The sequence below is a fragment of the Lagopus muta genome, chromosome 1 (assembly GCF_023343835.1).
Source record: "Lagopus muta isolate bLagMut1 chromosome 1, bLagMut1 primary, whole genome shotgun sequence".
Taxonomy (NCBI): Eukaryota; Metazoa; Chordata; class Aves; order Galliformes; family Phasianidae; genus Lagopus; species Lagopus muta.
In genome coordinates this window covers 165,116,688-165,137,447 of record NC_064433.1, presented here as the reverse complement: position 1 = coordinate 165,137,447, position 20,760 = coordinate 165,116,688, and the positions used below count along the sequence as shown (strand labels likewise).

Below are 20,760 nucleotides of genomic sequence, written 5' to 3'. Positions count from 1 at the left end.
TCTCGCTCAGCAGTAAATCGTATGTCATTATTTGGGCTTGAAGAAGGAACAAAATAAAACAATAAAAAAGGAACATTTTGATTTGTATTAAACAAACATTTATCTCCTCAAACTGGTCAGAAAGAAATTAATTGTTTTATTCTTCTGATGTACTAATTACATGTACAGGCAAGCTCATGTAGGATTTTCCTGCATGCGCTATCATTAAAGAGCAGATTACGTCTGAATTAAATTACTGTATTTCCACCAAAGGTCTCTATGGATCAGGATGGTTGGCAAGATTTATAGGCTAAAAGGAAGGAGGTCAATGGGTGTCAGTGGTTAAGAAATATATTGTTCTGCTCAGGGAGTTATCCTTTCCTGAGAGTCCGAATTGCTCTTTTTCTCATTCTTAGCATCTCCTCACACCCTGGCACTGCAAGGACATTAATTCTCAACTACTGTAGTTTCTTGTCAGTTCTTACCCTTTCAACTACCAAAAAACACTGTGTCAAGTGCATGCTTTCCAGGTCCTGCCTCAGCTGAGGAAGCCTAAGAGATCATGATGGCAATACTTAATTTCCCCAAATGAGATCAGTTCTTATTCCTGCTTTGTCTACTGTGGTGGGGCATTGTGTTTACTTGCAGTGACTGCAGACACGATTGCTTTCTCCTTGCAATAGCTGTAATAACTATCTTATCCTCTGGCTAGGCAAAAAGTAGATGAATGTGAAAAGCTGAGAAAAACATGACCAAAATAATTGTTTCTTTGAGGTGAGATTCACGGGCAGATGAGACAGTGGATGTCACCTTCAGGTCAGCAGCACAGGACAACGATTTAGGAAAGAGGGAACAGCTCTGTTATTGTTTTTAAGATGAACAGAAAGAAAACTTTTAGGACACAGAGCTGTTTTTGTATCTTATCATAAGAGACATTCTCTCAAAATTTGATTTCGTAATTAGGAAATATATATAATTGTGACACAATCTGAAAAGCTGCAGTAAACACAGAAAATTGCAGGTGTCAAATTACCTTCTCCTCTTTTCCAGGTAGAGAAAATGGATCTGTGCAAGAGGGAAAAAAACTGCAGACACATGAAATGTAAATGGCCACTTAACAAAAATTAAATACATAAATACCTAAATGTCTGCTGATTTCTAATCAACCGCCTGTTTAGGCAGCATACAAAGGAAAAGCAGGAAATTGTAAGCACCATTTGAGACTCTCTTCTCTAAGCCATATTAGTTGCATTATTACTGTAATTAACACATTCTCTAATACAACCAAATACACCAGAGACTGCTTCAGGCTCTCGGCTTTGGGACAAATGACTGCTCTGTCTGAGAGCCAGCAAAGAGGCATGGGTTTCTCTTGCTGTCTCCTGGGTGTCAGCATTCCCAGGGATTGGGCGAGATGCTCTGTCAGGTCTGGAGCCGAGCCAAGGTTTAAGAGAGAAGCCACACATCCTCCTACTGTGTGGTCCTGACCTCTCCGTGTTCCTGGAACACAGACCTGATTTCCTTGTCAGCAGTGCCGACAAACCAGTCACCTAGGGGGACATCATAATAATTATGAAGCATGTGCATTGAGTGATCTGACAGTTTTTACTTGGGTGAAACTCAGTGCACCTTCAGGAAGATCCACCAGCTCGTCCCCACCTGCATGCAGCTTGCCCTTGAGATTTTCCATCCTGACGGTCACATGAAGGAAATCAGGGTGAGACTTTGGTGACTCACATGGTTCTATCAGATTGTATTGAGTAGTTATTTACAGTGAGGGTGAATGAGTGAGTAGCTGCCAGACAATTTGTAATGTGTGTTGCTGTAAAGCAGAAGATAAGCAAACATTTCCTATCATAATCTACTCACTCAGGCATGTGCAATCTTGCCGTGATTTTTCCTGGTGCATGAAGTACTTTGTAAGAGAGGACAGAGAGGTGGCTGGGAACACTCTTCTGACCTTGAATTTGTAGCTATATGTTTACTTAAACTTACATTTTTCTCTGCATACTGTTTTGCCATGTGAGCACTTGCAGCAACAGAAAGGGGGAGGAGAAAGCTGCATGGTTGTAAAGAGAAGTGGGCTGTAAACATTTTTCTATTATTATGTGGTCCATATCCTTGGGAATCCTGCTGATGGGAAATTTCTCTGGAGTTAAGATATCTGTCTTTCCAGGCTGAAACTCACACTACTATCTGGAGAGGGAAAGAAATGAAGGAATTTTTGTAGAATGACAGGCACTTACACATAATCTGGGAGTCCTTCCATTCTGTCTTGACCATAAATGTGACTGGGGAAAAAGGGCAAAGTGAGTCAGAAAGGAATGTGGAAATTTCTTATAAGAGTCCACACTAGAGCCAAGAAACATAAGGCTTTGTATATTTCTATTGCAGAATAGTATATGCAGAATATGTAATCATATAATCTTTACAGTCTTGTTGTCTAATATGTATAGAATCACAAAATCACATAAATGTTGAAAACAGGCATCTCTGGAGATCCAACTGGTCCAACTGCACTGCTCAAAGCAGAGTTACCCAGGGTGGGCTGATCAGGGCCATGTCCCATTGAGTTTTGAAGATCTCCAAGGATGGAGATGCCACAACCTCTCTAGACAGCCTGTGCCAATGTTCAACCACACTGGCAGTAGAAAAAACCAACCAACCAAACAAACAAAAAAAACAAGCTTCTTTTCTTAAGTAGGGATGAATTTCCCTGTATTTCAGTCTGTACTCACTGCCTCTTTTCCTGTTCCTGGGTACCACTGAAAAGAGCCTGGCTCCATTTTCTTTACCTGCTTCAGACATTTATCCACGTGGGTAAACTAGAATCATAGAAGATATTCCTGAGCTTTTTCTTGTCCGAGATGAACAATCCCATTTTTCTCCTCCTCTTCTTGAATCAATTATGCTCCAGTCACTTGGTCATCTTAGTATTCCTTTGGATGAAAATCCACATCTTTTGCACTGGGGAGTCAGAACAGGATGGATATGCTGGACACATAACAAGTTGGATACTTTAGACATACCCATCTAAACCATTTTTTAATCTTTTCATCTTAATTCTATATGGTCAGAAATCTATACTGACTGTGTGTAGTGGCTCTAAGAGTCGTCTTCTGATTTCAAAAACTCATGGATTAATTGATGTGGAAGGGAATTCTTGAGAGATGTAGTACAGTTCTTACTCAAAGCAGGGTTGAACACTTAAGTTAATTGAGGGCTCTTAGGGCTGTGTCCTATTGAATTTTGAAACTATCTAAATATGGCAGCACCATAACCCCTCTGGTCTTTGCAGCACTGTTCTCATTAGAGAGAAAATTTTATGAGTCCAGTTGGACTTTCCAGTGGCACAACTTATCACTGCTGACTCTTTTCCTTTCACTACACACTCAAAGAGGGGTCTAGCTTCACTCCTAGTCGAATCCAGCTCTGCTTATGTGCCATTTGCAACAGCTCAGTCTCCTCTGGTTTCACTCCAGCTTCTCAATATCTTTCCTTGTACTGGGAGGTGCAAAACTGGGCACATCGTTCTAGATGTGGTCTCATCTGAGCTGCACAGGAAAGAAAAAGCACTTTCCCTGATCTGAAAGCTGACACACTTAATGCTATGTGATGTCTGTTGGCACTTCCGCAGTGTCCTCCAGTATGTATTACTTGCCATTTACTAGCACTGACGTTTCTTTTTTTATAGTGTTAGCTTAGTTTAGGTCTCTCTAAAGTCTCTCACAAACCTCTCAGATGATAAAAATAACTTCCCAGCAGCTTTCATTATCTTACAGTCCTCATCACACACATGCTTTTCAGTCCTGTAGTATATTTATGGAATGCCATAAGACCGGAGGAAATCTCAAAGAACTGTGAACTCTTTTTTTTTTTTTTTTCTTTTCTTTTCTTTTTTTTTTTCCTTTCTCTCCAAGGTGGAAGCTAGTGATTAAACATGATTCCTTTACTCTGTCTCATGGCCATTTTTCATCTATGACACTATGCTTCAGTCAGCCATGGCTTATTAGATTCTTTATTAGGTTCTTGTGTGACAATTCATCAGAGACCTGTTGGAAGTTGTCTGCTGCACTGTTGCAGGGTGTCTGTCATAGACAAAGAAATGATTCTGGCAAGTGCTGCATAGGGAAGAAAAGTTGGTATCCACAAGAAAGACTTACAAGGAGCTGATTTTAGGTTAGCAATACCTTAACTTGGTCTTTGTTACTTTGGGCAGAGGCTTTGTCTGATGTTTCTGGAAGTTTCTTATGGCATAGCATCTTCTTCCTCATGTAATTATCCTTAGGAGAGGGATGCCACAAACAGCCACTTGAGCCCACCTGTAGCGTGACCATTTTCAAGATTTCTTTTGGCCAGAAGGTACTTATGAAGGGTGTTGAAGGGTTGCAATAAAGAAATATTACAATTTTGCAAAGGCTATCTCACAGATGAAGAGTCAATTCTCAGAGACACTATAAAGACACGTCATTGAAATATTGGTAGGTGATCAGTGGACACAAGAACTGTGGACTATGCAGATGTGTGAGATGACCTTTTGATGCTGAATAAGGTGAAAGAATCCTTGAAAGTGAAGACTGGTTGTTTGTTTGATATAACAAGAAAAGGAGTTTGAAGATTAACAAAATGACAGTGAAGTGTGAGACTAGGGAACGATCTCTGCAGCAGCCTTGTGGATCAATATACCATCAGGACAGGACTGAATTTGTCAGTGGACAGAAAAAGGATGTTGCAGTAATTGAGACATGAGCTGATGAGATCCTAGATAAGAATTTAAAAGTAGGGCTGAGAGTGAGAGGTGCGCCCGAGAGACGATAATTGGAAGGAATCTGCAAAAAGTACATCCACAGAGCAGGCAGGGCTCGGGTGCATCTTAGGATGCTGAAGGTTTGCTTCAGACAGCTCAGCCATCAGCAGGAGTGGAGACGCAGGGCTTTGATGTGGGCTAGCTATTCTCAGATGGTCCATTAGGGTTCAGGTGTTGCTGCCACTGGATTTCACTTCTCCTTTGCTTGTGATCTCGAGATATAATTCTTTGGGGGGAAGAAATGCTTCTAAAGCTCTAAGAAATTGTTCCTTTATGTGTATTTTTATTTTTTTTTCCTTTGGGCTCTTTTGCCTGTGCGTACATGAATGGTTGCAGTTTCCATATGGCTTGGCAGTTCCTCAGATCTCATTTCAGCTTGCTACACCTTCCCTTTCTTTTTCCTGATGCTGAAGTCACAGGTGTGGCTGAATAAAAGTAAAAAATAAAAATAAAAAATAGAGATGTTAAAAAATTCCAGAAGAAAACAGAATTTGTGCAGTAAATTAAAAAAGCAAAACCCAAGCAACATTTTCTCTCCAAGGCAAACAATAAGATCAACTAAAAAATATTGTCAGAGGTGGAAAACACCAGTCACAGTCCTGAAGGACATGAGACCGGGAGGCAGGAAGAAGCAGTAGGGTATATCACAGCATGCTGTCCCAGCAGATGCTCACTGTAGTTAACCACCATGCCAGCTGAAGGGCAGGGATTCAGAGTCCTCTGAGAGGGAAAAGCTGCACCTGTTAAGGAGCAACGCTACCTTACAGCAAGTCATAAACACAGCCATGGGGTTAATACTCTTTTTTTACTTGCAGCGGCACAGGAACAGGTCTAGTTTACATCCTTTGGCATGTATGTGACACGCTTGCTGAACATGAAGATTTTTATGAAGGTAGAAGCTTTAGAAATACAAAACAGCGGATTACTCATGGGGACAATCATCTGCCACCATTTAGAAATTCTTCAGTACATCTACCATGAATTATTTTTCACAAGAGCCTGAAAACTTTGCTTTAACCTTGCTACTTCAAGTGCAGTTTCTAGGGAGCCTAGTAAAGCTTGTGCTCCAATACCTTTTGAAGTGAACAAGTAGACAAAATCAGAGGGAGCACAGGAATGCAGCAGTGCGAGAAATGTCGCCCTTGACATTTAGACTTGAATTAATTTGCTGTGACACTAGTAGCATTTGTTGATGACTTAGGGAGAAGTTGTTTGCAGGGTGGGTGTCATCACAGATGTCATCTGGTCTTAAGGCTAGTGCCTTGAATAAACCGGTTTCCCTGATTTCATGTTTCTGACCTTAGTCCTGGTAACAGAAAGTTTGTCAGGCTGCATGTTTCAATCCACTGCAGGTGGTGCAGTACATGTTTTGTATTACTGCTCAGCCACATGTTAACATGTGTGTAGGAACACTCCCTGCAATATGAGAAGGTAACTGCATCCACTGACTGTCCAGTTCTTTATCCATGACACATTTCTTTGTTACAGGTGCATGTTGGTGAATAGTAGAGGCTAAGAAACAGCAACTAAATAGGTTTTCTCATTAACTCTTAGCAAAGTGTTTGTCCTGTAAGAAGCAGGCAAGTAGAGCCATTCCTAATCACCGAACTATGCAGGTTCAGCTGATTGCATAAATGGATTATGACAAAATTCACAGGTATCCGATGCAGGGCTTTCTGCTTTGAAAGCAAAGAGACTGCCCCTGCCTCCTCAGCTCCTCTGGGATGGGGAGAAGGTGCCAGGAGGTTCTGCTTCCAGGTATTTTTCTACATTTCTTTTTACATTTCTTGTTTCCCCTATAGCTCTGAAACTTTGGTATCAGACGTGGCCTTCACTCTCAACCTTGACATTTTCATTTTTTAAAGCTAAGACTCAGCAGCATTTGGTTTTGCCCTAAGCCTTAAAAAAAAATTAAAAAAAAAAAAAATCCCAAACCAAACGCAGGATGAAATCTGATGAATTCTTTGCAATATATCATTCCAAATATAAGAGTCAGATGTCACCAACTGGTATTATGCGTCTTGAAAACTCTGGCAGTTCTACATGTCAGGGAAAAATTTAATTTCATTCTGTTAGCCTTGTCCTATGCTATTTCATTTAGCTTTGAGTCTGAGCAAGCTAGGAAAAGCAAGTGTATGTATTTGGCCTACACATGCACACACTTTGGTGACTGGATTAATTTATTTGCCGTAATTTATTTGCTCTGCTGCTCTGGTGAAATTAATGTTTATTGTACTACTTTTGATGCTTCGGTTGGTTTTAATTTTTTTATTTTTATTTTTATTTTTTTTTTAAACAGGGAAGGATGGAAATACTGGGTAAAGCTCCTAGATAGGCCACAATATTCTCAGTCCATCTGGGAGCCATGCATTACCTCTGCTCTGAAACTCTTTGGGGGATGAATGGGTGTCTGCTGGAACTGAGCTCCAAAGTATCTTGAAATTACACTGTTTCATTGCTTGTCCTCTGGCAGGGCGTGATATGGCCAATCTGTGTGTCTGCACCTCAAATACCAGTGCTGTGTGAGTCCTCCCCATCGCTCCTGGTAGGACAGCCTGGTACCTACTCCATGCTGCATGGCCCGTGCTCCGTTTGTTAGTGCAGAGACCAGAGATGGAGGAGGAAGCAGATGTAGGTCACCTCTGAGAAAAAGAAATAGCTTTTTACACCTCCCCCCCTCTATCCCACCTCTCCTCCAGGTTTCACTGTAAGGGCAGAAATCTGACTTCCCAGAAAAGTTGGCTTCTCTTGAAAGAAGATGAGCCTAAGGCAGGTTCTCTGAGTAAAGTTGACGGTGTATGTTTCCCCAGACAGGTGCTGATTTCAAAGCTGGAGATTATTATAAGCATTGAAAGCCAAGCCTCGTGAAAAGAAACTGCAAAACCCAGAGAACTGCTAGAATCCAAAAGTCCTTATTTCCTGAGCCTACCCTCATACAGTGAAGTGTACTGAAATGTAGAGAGCTTGAAAAGTTCTCATTAATAATTAGCCTGATTTTTTAGGTATTTTTGGAACAGGCTGCCCAGGGAGGTAGAGGAATCAATGTCCCTGGGATGTTCAAGAAACCTGTAGATGTGGGACTGATGGACATGGTTAGTGGGCAGTTGGACTGGATAATCTTAGAGGTCTTTTCCAACAGTAGTGATTCTGTGGTTCTATGATTCTATGATTTATTGAAAATCTTATAGGATGTGTAGAAGCATCACAGATTTCCTTAATATCCAAGGAACTCAGTGGTCTTTGGTCTTTAGCTGGTTGAATACATGAGGAGTGAAGCCTGTACACCTTACTTTCCAAAAAAGACTTGAAATTAATGGGTAAAAATCTAACTACGTTAACAAGAGCCCTCCAACTCTGTTAACAAAGGCCATCTAGTCCTGTGTAGATGCTTTAAAACCCTGCAGTGCAGGGAAGAAGGCAGGCAAAGTGGGAACCTTCCTGCGTGTTTAGAAACCTGTTATACTTTGATGCTATTTTCTGAATGAATGAAAAGGTCAAGAATAATTGCTGCAGAGAAAGCCATTTATCATCATGCCTGGGCAATACAGGGGGTGTCCTAAGAGTCCAGATTTACAGAATCGCAGCTTGTACACCTGACGCATTCGGGGTCTGTTCATGGCTTGCTTGGAGCCCAGACACACCGCTGTGTTCTGGCACTTGTAGTGGCTTTAGAAAATGACATACAGCAAGCTCTGTTCCCTGCTGCTGTCCTCTCCCAGTAAAATCCTGGAGGCTTGGCCCCAGATAATGCGTCAATCAGTGAGACTTTGAAAGCAGGGATTGGCCATTATGCAGCTGATTGCACAGAGCCTGAGCATGAGTGCAGGTACACATCCTGCTGACAGGCTTGAATAACAAGAGGTAAGGCTTAAGAAAGAAGAAAACCTGTATCCCTGTGGTTCTGCTGACCAGTTTTTCCCCAAAGTGCTGAGAGCAGCTGTGGGATTGAAGGTACACAGCCAGAGCTGGTAAGCACCAAGCTCTCAGTCTCCAGAAAGAATCCGCTGGCATCTGGCCAATGCATTTACCTCTGGCTGTATTTATCCCTGTGGCAGAGCGCAGACAGGAAAGGTGAATTTGACCCAAGTGAAAAGAGTAAAGCATCCTCCCTGCCCAGAAGCACCCCAATCTGCCCAAATGACCCTTCTGACCCTCCAGCACATCAGAGAATACAGCTTCTGCTAAGCAGATGGTGCGAGGCAGAGAAGAGCAGGAGGAGAGCAATAGTAAATCTCCCCTGCCTCTCCTGTTCCTCCTCTGTGGGGTTCATCTGTGTTTCCATCTGAGGAGCTGCTCACACAACCCCACCTGTGCTTGTAGTCTTGCATCTTCTAGGAACCCAGCCACAATACCACAGGTATCACAGAAGAATGTCCAGAAGACATTCTTCTGGATGAAGAACTTGGCACAGCTTTGTCCCCAAAATGCAGTATTGTATTTCTGGTAAGAATCATTTACTAATAGCTTCTTCTTCATCTTCTTCTTTTTTCTCCCCATTTTTCATTTATTTTTCCTTCTCTTATGTTTCCCTCCTAGGCTGGAAGAAGCCAAATTACATCTGAGTTCTACTCTGCACAGCGTGGATTTGAAATTAGCAAAATGAGTTAGTCCATTCCCAGTTTATTAAGAAAATGTTTTTTTTTTTTTCTGGGGCTGATAAGGAAACCAATTAAAAGCCATGAAGTCTGTTTTAATAATAATGCTAAATGGGGCACTTCATGAATTGAAGATTCACCAAGCAAAGAAAAAGTGATTTATTGTAGTTTATTAAAATGAGCCCAGGATTCTTTAAAGAGCAGAGTACTTACAGTTTTTGTCTCTTGTTTTGAAATTTATTCTTATTTCTCACTCCTCATTTAAACAAACTTCCTGCAAACAGCCAGGAGGCAGTTCAACAGCTGTTCTGTGGACTGAAAGCAATGGGATATTTGCTTGAGGACACGGTAGAATAGGGTGAATTATATGCAGTGAAGAAATAATTTATTAGGTTGGCCCCATTTCTTTGTCATTTATCTGTGAACAGATCACGATTTCTGCAGTGCTGTTTGTTTTTCAGCATTTGACATGTGAATCCATAAATAAACAAATTTGACTGCTGAGTTTCTTGTGGACTTTAATCACATACATCCAAATATTCAACACATATTGTTTTTGCTCTTTTAATTGGATATGTACTACTGACTTCTCTCCCCGAGCTGAATTGGATTTAGAGATCTCTGGAGGAAATTAATTTGCAAAAAATCAAAATGTATTTTCTGTGAGACTTCCATGGGATCTTTTTAGAATTTCAGAAACAGTTCCAGCCACAGATTTTCACTTTTAAAGGTGTGGGGAATGGGAAGCAAACTGGAAGAGATTAGCAAACCACTCAAAACAAACGTATTTCTCTTCTTTTGGACAAATATAGGGAGAAAGTTGATTATTCAGACAATAGCTATGATGGGTGTAGCAGTCCTAGGCAGCAGATACGCTCACAGGTGCAGTGATCAAGCTTTACAGCAGTTTTAAAGTTAAAAGCAAGAGGGTTTTATTGATAGTGTCTGTAAACAGCATTATGCTTTTTACTCATGTCTAAATGTCATGTGCATATTAAGTGCCTATTCTCCTGGCGCTGAACATGATTTAGGAAAATTTATATTTTGATTTGCATGGAAGTAAATCAGTAGAAGATGGGATGATCTGAAATGTGTAGACTTTTCTAGCTGAAGGAACCAAATTACGGAAATGCAAAACTAGTTACCTGCTTCATTAAGAAGCATGAGTGCAGACGATTTTTATGAAAAAAGTTATGGGAAGCAATCGGCTAGAGAGTGATTGCAGGAGATAGGCTGTGTACTAATTGGCTTGTTCAGGATGTACACAAAATCCGATTTACCATTCGTCTGTAGTTTTTGTAAATGATAATATTATGGCAATTAAAGCATGAATCATTTTTTTCTGCAGTGTTGTGATATTAACTTAAAGTGATCATCTGGGTTTAATTCGGATCTAAGAAGGAGCAATTTATTTTAAAATGTTATCTTTCAAGTCTCATTTCCTTTTCTTCTCACTGTGTGTCTATTCTTTGTCTGTTATATATTGTGGGTTCTCATGCTCAGACATGCAGATCCTTAGGGCGACCATACCAACAGATTTTACTCATATCCTGTTGTGTTTTTTTTTCCCCCCTTTATCATTCTAGTGGCCATAATTCCACTGCATGTAGCACTTGCAGACATTTTCATTGTGCCTTTTGTAAATGCTGCTTCCCATGTGGATCCTGCAGTGATGCATGTGTATTTGAGACAAGCTGGGCAGGTTGGCTGGGCACCAACCAGAGGAAACAAATGCACGAGTTTTTCACAAAGAAAGTGGTGATGCACTGGAACAGGTTGCCTGAGGAGGTTGTGGATGCCCCATCCCTGGAGGCATTCAAGGCCAGGCTGGATGTGGCTCTGGGCAGCCTGGTCTGGTGGTTGGCGACCCTGCACATAGCAGGGGGGTTGAAACTAGATAATCATTGTGGTTTTTTTCAACCCAGGCCATTCTATTATTCTGTGATTCTATGAGATGCAGGAGGTAGTTAACTATAGGGAGAAACTGACTAGAATGTAAAGAGGAACACATTGTGAGATATTTTACCCCAGAGGTTGGAGAGAAAAGTGAAATTCTCATCTTTAAAGGTTGGATTTTTCCCCCTTGTGCTTCATCTATTTCAGTTTCAATTTGCTGAGATTTCCTCTGCGCACAAAGCAATTATTTCTCTCATGTCTACATAACTGACCAGGGGGGTTGTGTAAAAAGGGATCTTCTCCTTGGCCTCACACCCTGAGGGTCTCTGTGCAGGCTGGTGCTGAAACACTCTGTTAACTAACTGGGGGGAGAGGGCTCTGCAAGCTCCAAATTATAGAACACTCATATTACATTGGCTTCACAGACATTTATCCTTGGAAATGGGCTGAGGATTGATGAAATTTTAAAGCTTTTTTTTTCTTTATTCTCAGTGTAAGTGGAGAAATGATGGATTTGGTCTCATCCCAGCCTTCCGGGATTAGGGGGAATAAAATTATGTTGAATTGGCAACAGAAAAATAAAATAAAATCTGATTTTTCTACACATAGATAAAATGTTTCTCATGGTTTGTAAAAATTGAAGTGAAAAATGGGCTGAGACATGGAGACGGCTTGACTTCTGTTTATAAATATTTGTATTTCATGCTAAGAATTCCTTCAACTGTGTACACGCATTTAAAAATAGCTGAAGATTTAAAAATCATAGAATCACAGAATCATAGAATCATAGAATGGCCTGGGTTGAAAAGGAGCGCAATGGTCATCTAGTTTCAAGCCCCTCCATGGTCAGGGTCACCAATCACTAGACCAGGCTGCCCAGAGCCACATACAGCCTGACCTTGAATGCATCTAACTCTAAAAAAATATACTCCATGGATTAAACTGATGATAGAAACTAATTCCTGTTGATGCAGGACAGAGTGGACGGTTGTTCGCCGTGTCTGTGTTTAGTCCTGAGTACAATTTCTTCTGAACCCGCTCTCACAAGTTGATGCTGCGTTTTGCAAACCTTTCATTAACACTTGCCTTTGTGGCCCCCCGTGGCTGAGCCATACAGTGATCTTAACTGACTGCAGTCTGAATAAGTGCTTTTCTAAGCTTGTTGGTTTTAGTCATTCAAAGTTCTTAAGTAGAAAAAAAGTGAAAAAATTAACACGATGTAATTTTTTTGAACTACTGACTGAAAGCATTGTGCTGATATTCAGTCATATGTCTGATTTCTTCCATATTTATTACATTTAACCACTTTTCATGCATCCTTGCTCTTTTCTTCCTTCTCCTTTCCTTTCTTTGCCAAGCCACTGCCAAGCACGGAAGCTCTTCTTCCTTCCTCTCTCCTCCCAGATTGTGTGCATTTTGCACTTTCTCCCTCCGGTGCTCCCTTTCTGAGCATTAATTGAATTACTGTGAATTACTAAGAATTGCTTATGTTCTGTAGAGATTCCTAGGATACTACATATAAACAACATAGACTAACATGAATCACATATGGCTGGGGTTGTCAGGGCCCTCTGAGTCCCTCTACTCCAGTCCCTTCCCCAGCAGGGACACCCAGTGCAGGGTGCCCAGGGCCACGTCCAGGCAGCTCTGGGATATCCCCAAGGAGGAGACCCCACAGCCTCTGTGCAGCCTGTGCCAGTGCTCCATCACTGCACAGCGTTGAAGGGCTCCTGATATTCAGAGGGAACCTCTTGTGCTCCAGTTTGTGCCCATGGCCTCTGGTCCTGGCACTGGGCACCAATGACAGAGCCTGGCTCTAGCCTTTGGCACCATCCCTCGGGGATTTACAGGCATTGATGAGATACCTCTGAGTCTTCTCTATGATGTATCCAGTCCTTTACACTGTATGTCAACAGGGGTTGTTAAGAGTTAAAATACTACAGTTTGCTCAACTGAAACTCTTTGGAAAGCAGAATTTCTTTTTCTTTCATCCCAAACACTCATTACTTTCTGTATCTTACCTCCTCTGAAATAAATGGCTGTGCTTTCACTGACTTCAGCGGGGAGATATCTGATTACCTGACTGTTTTCAAATATGCCTGGAGGTCACAGCAGGAGCCATTTTTCAGAAAGGTTCAGATTCCACCCCAAGCCCTGAGTTTACACCCAGGGGTTTCAAAAGGATACGGCAGAGAAGGTTAAGCTATCCAGAAGTTCTTCTATAAATATTGATGAGGGAGCTGTGGGGAGCTCCGCGTTGCTGAAAGATGCTACTTTCATTTGAAAAAAATGCAACAAGGGAATGCAAACTGAATTCTTTTGAAAACTCAGCCATGTTTGTGAGTTCTGAGCACCTGAGAATGTGATGCAGAGCAGGGAAACATTTTATTGATAACGTGACCGTGATGAAACCTCCGTGGAAGAACATCAGTCTGCAGCAGAGGAACATTGGTGCCTGCACAGCTTGTTTTGGAACACTTCCATTAATTCTAACAAGCTCCCTGTGTCCTGGCATCTCCCTGTGCAAGCTGACAACTCCGTGCTTCAGCAGGACAAGGCCACTGGGGCTGTTGCTGGGCAGAGCCATGGGCAGCGCTTGGCACAATGCACAGGGAACCTGGATGGAATCTTTTGCAGCTGCCTCAAGGCGGAGGGATCCACAGGGAGATTATCTGCACAGGAATATTAAAATGTTTGTGAGAGAGTTTATCTTAGCACTTTTGAATTATATCTCCAGCTTGCACTAGAAACATGTATTGCACTGAATATAAGGCTCTTGACTGTTGAACAGCTTATCTGTATTTGTTCTCTTTGGAACTGTTTTGTCAGCTGAGTCACTGCTAAGAGCTGAGCAATACCAAGCAAACAAGCTGGGTTGCACATTTCTGGAGGGAGAGTGATTATCTTCATTCATACTTTTCATACCTAAAGGGTTTGGTGACCTCTGGCGAATTTGACCATTTGCCTTATGGAATGGGCCATGTATTATCCCAGGGTCTTCACTAAGGAACTAGAGAAACTGAGTTTCAAATGACTTCCCAAGGCATTCCCATGACTTCCCAGGGTACTATCTTGTGTGCCTGGTAATGTCTGGCTGAGCCATTCAATTTCATGTTCATATTTCTTTGCCAAAGAAGTGATTTTGCCTGAAGGAACAACTTCCAGAGCTGAGATATATGGATTCATAATATGCATTGTTTAATATTAACACATGAAAACACAGTGTGTGTTCCTATTATTTCATAGAATCATAGAACCATGGAATCATTAAGATTGGAAAAGGTCTCTAAGAACATCTAATCCAACCATCAGCCCATCACCACCATGCCCACTAGCCATGTCCCTCAGTGCCAGTGTGCCACATTTGACAGAAATGTCATATGCAGAATGAAAATGTAAACTCTGACAAGTTCATATTTTCTTTTCCTATTTTCAATTTTAATTTCGACACCTTTCATTTAAGATTATAGTAAGAATTGTATATCTTTATGTGTCATTGGATTAACCTGAAATATATTTGTATTCTCCCATTCACTTCCAAAGTGAAACTGATTTTCCTGTTTTCTTCATCTTAGTGGAAAAATCAAAAATGCCCCACATAAATAAGTATTGACAACTATACTCTTTTGAAATACTTTCATTAGTCTGCAGATTTGTGCCACACAGTGGCTGTTGAAGTCTGTGTTCAAAACATTTATCCAGGGAACCCTCTTTGGTTGTAGTACGGTTAAATGCTAAGTAAAAACTAGGAGCATTTTGAATATCTACTTCAGAAATTTAATTATATCATGATTCAAAATTCATAGCCTTCAGTATCTGTAAGAATGCTACTTAATTTCTTGCAAATGCTATTGGACTTGTGCTCCAATCAGCTGGAATATTTTATGCATAATCATGGGATGCGCAGTGCCTATAATTAACAATTGTGTGTCAATTTGTCAAGCACCATGAAAGAAAAATGGGAGCACAAGCCATGCTTTCATTTCTCTATGGGTCAGCAAATATTTTTCATTATAAATCCCATTTTCCAGCAGAGTTCCTGAAATTACTTTGATATTTAGTCCTTTAAAAACAAACAGTGGCCAGTGTGAAATTACATTTGATCCTGACTGGAAACTCTTCAGGATTCAGAGTATTTTATTTCAACTTATGGTTTAGTAAATAAGGGAGAGCAGTCATTTTTTATACAGTCTCTCAGAAATATCTGGCAGGTGGCTAAATGGTTCTTTTCATTTGTGGTTAGACCCTAACCTGGCAAATTGGGTCAGGATCAGCTCTGTTTTTATCCTTGCAACTGCCCAGTTTTCTCCTCTTTTCTTTTTTGTTTCACAATTCATTCCCAGTGCTGATAGCTTTATAAGTGAGGGCAGCACATGATCATCCCATTAATTTCTGAGAACCTTGACTTTAAATCACAATCAGGCATCTGAAGGAAGATAATTAAGACAAACAAACAGACAAAATCAATCGACAGTCCCAGCAATCAGTTGCACATCCCCTGCTATTGGAATAGAGCTGTTTTAATTACATCAATTTTCTTCACAAGATGAAAAACCCACTTCTTTGTAGCAAGGAAACAAATTTCAACAGAGACAGGTACTGAAACAGTTAAGACATTTAGTCTAACATGCTTCACTGGACTGTCCATGTAAATACAATTGATATAATACAGGAAGGCTCTGCAGACTGCTGGGTTGCTATCCTGCCTGCCGAATCTGTCCATCTCAATATACATCTGTGGTTTCTAGAGGGAGCAGGTCTGTAAGCAGAGTTTAGCAACTTGCTGCATTCATTTTGTACAGCCGTCATCTTTTTCAGTCTGAAATCCCACTACAGCAATGCTGCTTTGGAAGCAAGGGTTGGTTTTGCCTTATTTATAGCGGATAATACTTGTGTTGGGCCTATACGCAGAACAAATGTAAATAAAAATGTAATCTCTCTTGAAAATTGAGAAACTGAAGTAGTTTTCCCATTTTCATTCAGGGGAAGGGGAAGAGGGGTATAACTGATGTTATCCCATTAAACCTCCAGTTACAGCAGTTGAAATTGCTGGACACCAGGCAGTATAGTAGCTGAAGAGTCTTGCAGAGCTGCCTTCCCAGAGGAGATTCATATCTTGCAGATCTCTGCTGGTGACCCTGTATAAGTACTTTCATATGTCTGTAACCAAATAAAATACAGGAGAACCCATTTTAGCAGAGAAAAACATGGAATTTCTTTTGTCAACTCAGCTGACTTGGATGTTGCACAACTGAAGTGAATTTAAGTCCTAAAAATGGAAAAGCAAGGGATCATCACAGCTAACCTGAGAAACTGGGGTTTGTTTGTGGAGCTTCCTTATCACCTTTATGTTCTGTGTATGATTTGTAGCTATCTGCTGAACCAGAAAGCAAATGAGATTGAAGGGGGATGTGGGCAAATCATTCTTGTCTGTGAAGTGGTGCCCCTCAGCCCTCTTTGGAAAGAACCGCTTGCTGGGGTTGGAGAAGTTACAATTGCAAGACTCCCTGAGTACATGAGCCTTTTGATAATGCTGTCAAATAAATGCCACATATTGGCTCATTCGGTGGATTCTTTTCTCACTGGAACACTGCTAAAACTTCTAAGAGGTTTATGAAACTGCTATTAGACAGAAATATGTTCTTTTTCTAAATGGGATTAAGTCCAAGATTCAGTCCTTAAAGATTTTCTATGTTTGTCAAACTATCACAGCCCATTTCCTGTGTGTCTGTGCACACATTTATTTTCACTGCATTCTACTTTAAAATTATTAGTGAAAACTTTTCTTTCTTACCTCTTTTTTGATCTTTCTGGTGTACTTCACCCTTCTATGCTCGACTTCTCTACTTTTTCTTATGCAGAAATTAAATACGGATGAAGACCATTCCAGTGGAGCGTAGCAGAACTGTATTTTGATGTGATGATATACCCCAGGGCATTTGACCCAAGATTGGAAATAAATCTTTGATTTCATGTTGGATGACTCAGGAAGCAACATTTTGTGATGAACGTGGTTTTCTTTGTGTGTTTTAAATGTCACTTCTGTATTGCAGGTATCAGTTGTGTATTTATGACAAAGCATTGACCACAATAGTGCTTAATAGACAAGCTTGTCAGTGTGGTACTACAGTTCAGATTTAAACAGTTTCTTCTTGAAAACCGTATTTAGAACATCCTCCACTGCTATGACAATCACATCTCTATTTCTATGCCTCTGGTGAGGGCTCCATGTATTCAAGGTGTATATTAGGAGAACTGCACTATTGAAGATATTAAAAATAAGCTTCAGAGTGAAATGGTTCAAAGCCAAGCCAGAGTGGTAGCCATGAAATGGCATAGCCATCTGACGATGAGTGAGATGACCTTTTAGAGGTCTCATTCAAAGTACTGTTAAAGTGGATTTCATCTTATTAAATGCAAATAATGAATCATTAACAAAATTCTGTGTTTTTTCATACCTCTGTTTAGAAAAGCAAATGCTCAAATGTGTCCTTTTCACCAGGTTTAGGAAAGGACATTACAGACAGTTTTGCATCTCCCCCTAGCCAGGAGATGAAAGGCGATCAGATTTGGGATACAAAGCTTGAACCGTTGCTTGGTATGTGGCATTCAGAGACATCCAGCCTCTTCATATAGGCTTCCTCTTAGAAGTCTTTGAGGCTTTTCCGTTCCACTTTTCCCACTGGAAAGCTGTTTCCAAACTCAATTAATGGTTAGGAACTCTATTTGCATTCCTAGCTTAAATATATTCACGAACAACCTTTATCCATTTGTTTTGTGACACCATTACCTTTTATCTTGAATAGTTCTTTATTAATAATTAATAGAGTATTAATTAATAATTAATAGAGAGCAAACATATCCTCCCTTACCTTCCTCTCAGCTGTTCTTCTTCATTTTGCTAGACTAAACAATCTAAGCTTCTCTAATCTCCCTTCAAGAAAAAAAAAGAAAAAAGAAAGCCTCTTTCCAAACTGATTTTTGTAGCCTTTTTCTACACCTGTTCTGTTTTCATTTTGTGACGACAGTGACCAAACTCCAGCTTGCAAAACACATGTGGCTTATGAGCTCTTGCAATGTGACTCTTTTGCTGATTATCCAGTGTTAAGTGCTGCTGCCCAAAACATAAGAGAGACATCTTGCTGGCAATATGAGGTAAGAAAATATAATGAACAGGCACAGGGTCAACATACACCACTCTCATATGTGTGGTGCTTTTGATAGGAAGTAGCAGCTTCCAGCTCTGCTGCGTATTCCGTGTTGTCTGCAGGAGTTGTGGGCTGAGGACGTAGAAGCAAGGAAGGATGTGCAATGGAGGTGAGCAGGGAGGCTGGTGAGGTTGCAGGGAGGCACAAAATGGGAAGGCAGAGAAGACGCATGCAGCCTTTGGGCTGTGAACAATTTGCAGTGGGCTTGTCAAGTGTTGCTCAGATGGCATGTTAATAAACATGGTCTAGAGCTCAGCTGTCCTGCTGGCGTTAACACCCAGGATTTGTCTGTCTGGCAGACTGCAGTAACACCTGAGCAGTGTGAACACAGGAACCCTGGTGCTCTGAGGCTATGGTGTGATATTCCACCTGGGCTGATCAGCCTTTCTGACATGGCTGGGCTTCTCCCAGAGCCAGGGCTAGTTGCTGTGGTCAGTGTGACCTTGGCTATCCCAGCCAAACACTGTAGGCTTAGATGATGGGCATATAAACAGCAAAATCTCCCATAGTCTTGAATATTTGTCAGGTACGTAAATATCTCAGATTATTTTCCTTAAATTATCCCTATGGGGATCGTTCATGCAGCATTTTTATAACTAGTTTCTGCATAAAATATAGTCCTGGCGTTCAGGTTATCTTTTATGTAGTCAAACATTTTCTTGTTTGCATGCTAATCTAAATTCTCCATCACTGAGTAACTTCAGCAGCCAGAGTGTGGTTTTGTTATGGTGCTTTGCTTTGGAAAAGAAAATGAATGTGTCTGCTTTTCCTAATCATAAATTCAGTCTCCTGTTTCTTTGTTATAGCTCTTTTGATGTGCACAAAACTCCAAATCCGTTTTTTGTGAAATTTAAATAGCAAGTGTATTTAAGAACTCGTGCGCATTAGCAGTAAATTCTCTGGAACTGGATAGTTGGCAAAAGCTGGGGCAACGTTTGTGTTCAAAGAGTTTTTTCTTTTTTCATACGTCGGTTTTGACTGGGCCTGAGATACTGTTTCCATCCTCAAAATAAGTACAGAATTTGCTATTTGAAAGAGGTGAATTAAGACTTTTAATTTACTTCTTCTGGGGACCTCTTTTTGTTTCATAGGAAAGTGTAATTTTGGTAAAGAAGCATGAATGATATGGGATTTCCAGTTTGCTTGAATACGCTGGGTTGTTGCAAAGTTTAGAATACGAGTGTGTCTCTCTGAGGAGCACTTTGGGTCACAGAAATGAATAGTACTGTCACTTTTGTATATATCTCACCCTGTAACGTGAGGAGCTGCAGATGTCTCAGCACTTAACACACAGCCATCATTATATCTATATCTATGTATGCATTATATGCACCTCACTGCATGTCCCCACACTTGGTCAGCCCAGGTGTACAAACTCTCAGTTGCAATCTGATTGCATGTGACTGCAGCTGGCTTCTCTAAACTAACCTGTTTTTAATTTGCCAACATGCCTGCTGTCATGACTGTATTCATGGTTATGAACAGTGAGCTGCTTCTTTGCCGGAGAGCAGTCTGATACTCTTAATTATAGACTGAGTATAGACTATGACTGTGCCTCAGCTCTTGCTTTTGAGTGAGAGCAATTAGATTGCAGATGTGGTGTCATTGCTAGCGTTTGGTTGCACCCAGTTCATTTTTCCTTGAGCTAAGTCAATGGCAGGAGAAGTGTTAAAGATAAAATAAGTGCAGTCATACAGTTGTAGAATCACCAAGGTTGGAGAAGACCCCAAGATCATTCAGTCCAACTGTCCATCTACTACCACCAATATTTCCTCCCTTAACCATGTCCCTCAGAGCAACATCTAAATATTTATTGAACACCTCCAGGGACAGTGAATCACCTCCCTGGGCAGCCCGTTCCAGCACCTGACCATTCTTTCAGAGAAGAGACAAATACAAGAAGAGTTTGGTTCTCCCATGCAGGCAACAACAAGCTGGGCAGGTGCATTCTTCTGCAGAGATTCTGCCCAAAGAGAGTATCAGGGAGTAAGTAAGGGACTTAGGGACTTCACTGTGGATCTTTGGGGCCTAAAGTGACGTTTATGCCTCAGTAGGTATCCATGACTAAGATGTAAACAGATGATGTCAATTGAGTGAGGAATTGTGGTGTCACAGAACCCCAGCACAGAGTGGCTTGCAGGGCCCACTAAAACCACCTGCTTCAGCTCCTGCCCTAGCAGGGGCATCCAGAGCAGGGTGCTCAGGGAGGATCCTCCTGTCTTCTAGTTTGTGCTCATTGCTTCTTATCCTGACACTGAGGGCTGCTGGTATCCCT

General features: G+C 41.0%; 1 protein-coding gene across 12 annotated transcripts in view; it reads left to right on the top strand.

Moving 5' to 3' along the window:
* ENOX1 (ecto-NOX disulfide-thiol exchanger 1) overlaps positions 1 to 20,760 on the top strand; it is a 366,745-nt gene that overhangs the window by 134,487 nt on the left and 211,498 nt on the right. Inside the window, exon 1 of one of the 12 annotated variants that reach the window (XM_048926068.1) lies at positions 18,156 to 18,432. The exons of the other annotated variants lie outside the window; for them this stretch is intronic. The gene's annotated coding sequence lies outside the window, so the exon portion shown is untranslated. Of the gene's footprint in view, positions 1 to 18,155; positions 18,433 to 20,760 lie in introns of those variants that run through there. 12 annotated transcript variants of the gene reach the window in all.